The 2,024-nt window shown below is 37.8% G+C and overlaps 1 non-coding gene across 1 annotated transcript; it reads right to left on the minus strand.

Annotated features, from left to right (window-relative positions):
• Positions 1 to 300: 300 nt before the first annotated feature.
• Positions 301 to 427, minus strand: LOC116885027. The gene has a single exon (XR_004385915.1). It is a non-coding gene; the product is annotated as a small nucleolar RNA SNORA22 (small nucleolar RNA).
• Positions 428 to 2,024: the final 1,597 nt, after the last annotated feature.

Consider the following 2,024-nt stretch of genomic DNA (forward strand, 5'->3'; position numbering starts at 1 on the left):
TCTGGAAGAGCAGTCAGTGCTCTTAACCATTGAGCCATCTCTCCAGCCCCCATTTCTATTTTTTTAAATCTTTTTCTCTAATAACAATCTACACACAATGGAAATAATTAAAAGAACCATAAAACTAGAAATTTACATCACATTTTAAGTAAGCTACTTATGTACAATATATCAAACAATAGTCAAAACAAACAACCTTAAATTTCTATCAATATACATTGATCCATGCCAAGATAAAATATTTAAAAATAGTAGATTCTACTTTTCATTACTTTTTAAATTTTTTACTTTTTTGTAATATGGTGTGCTGATTTTCTGAATACATTTAAAAGGACACAGTACTTTCAATGCAGAGGAAAAGAAAAGACTTTAGCACAAAGTCAAGGCCAAGGGAACTACAGAGCACACTTGGGTGTTTACTGTGCAATTAATTTTTTATTTATTGTTATATTATTCCCCTTTTGATCTTTCCCCCCTTCATTAGATAAGAGAAAAGGAAAAACAGAGGAAAGAGATCCCTGATTTAAAATTTATTTTGTGTCTCCACTGATCATACCAATAACGACCTCCTACCCTGGATAAAAACCATAACACATCAAACAAACAAAACCATCCACCCCAATTTAAGGCACCAGGACAACCATCTTCTTATAATTTCTTCCTGCTGAATTGGGGTGAAGAATTCCTATTTGGGGCCCAAGAAAAAAAATGGTCAGTCTTTGAAAAGCTAGCTATAGCATTTGTTGTTCAGTCTCTGTGTGACCAATCATTGTTGCTAGCCCTTCTAAAGATGATTTCCGTGCATATTTTGGAGAAATCAGTAACTGAGACAGTTTCTGAAGAGTGGATCACCTGGGCCATTTGCTTGGTGAAGATATTCATGTCTCAGCTGATAAGAGGGTTTCCCTGGTCAGATCTAATCTTTGTAAGTTTTGATGGTAACCACATTGTTTTTCAGTACCTGTAGATACATAAACATGACCACACCCCCATCTTAAAATTATTGCTAGTTTCCACTGTAATACCAACACATCACCTAGAGTATATTGCTTGGCCCAGTTTCTCAGTTTTTTCGATAACCCAGTGTCTCTCAGCTGCTCTTGTTCCTTTTTCACCAACATTTAGAAAATTTAGGGTTAACAAAGCATTATTTATTCTGTCCCCGGGGGGTTTTATTCTTCCTTTTTGTTTAATAAGCATCTCTTTTAAGATACAGTTGGCTCTTTCTACAATTGCTTGTCCTGTGGGATGATATGGTATACCAGTAATACGTTTTATATTGTAATATGCAAAAATTACTTCATCTTATTGGATACATAAGCAGGAGCATTAACAGTCTTAATTTGTGTGGATAGTCCCATAATTGCTATCATTTCCAATAATTGTGTAATAACACAATCAGATTTTTCAGAACTGAAAGCAGTTGCTCATTGAAACCCTGTAGGCATACATTTTTTGCAACCTACTTTTAATCAGGATTCAACCTCTCCTCTCGCTCACTACCCAGTGTGGGTAGTGAAAGAGAAAAAATATTAGGATGTGGGGGAAATGGACCTGTTCAGCACTAGTTCTTTGGGGGTGAGCTTCATCTTCTTGAGCAGCAGTTTAGTCCCATAACAAACGCCAAGTATGATTCAACAGATGTCATCTAGTTCTTTCAGCAAGCAGACACCAGGCAGCTGTAGTTCAATCCAGAAGAAACTGCTAGGCTTATCAACTGGCCTGAGGCTAGGTCGCAGAAGCAGCCAGCTGCCAGAGGAACCTCAGAAGCAGTTCTTGGACAAGTTTCTCTCAATGACAGCTTTGTCAACAAAGTTATGTAAGGCAAGCCAATACATGAGTGTCCTTAGTGAAGACTAGCGAGGTGGAACAAACCAAACCAAAGCTCAGTGCTCGTCCCCCATTGTCTGTGGGGTCACATGTATACTTCTTCATCAAGTGTCCTTTCACACGTCTGCTCTATCCAAACATCCTCTCACCTGTGTTTGCTTCAGGAAAGCAGTCTTTCATGTGCTTGCATTAGC

Source organism: Rattus rattus, chromosome 15, assembly GCF_011064425.1.
Source record: "Rattus rattus isolate New Zealand chromosome 15, Rrattus_CSIRO_v1, whole genome shotgun sequence".
Lineage (NCBI taxonomy): Eukaryota > Metazoa > Chordata > Mammalia > Rodentia > Muridae > Rattus > Rattus rattus.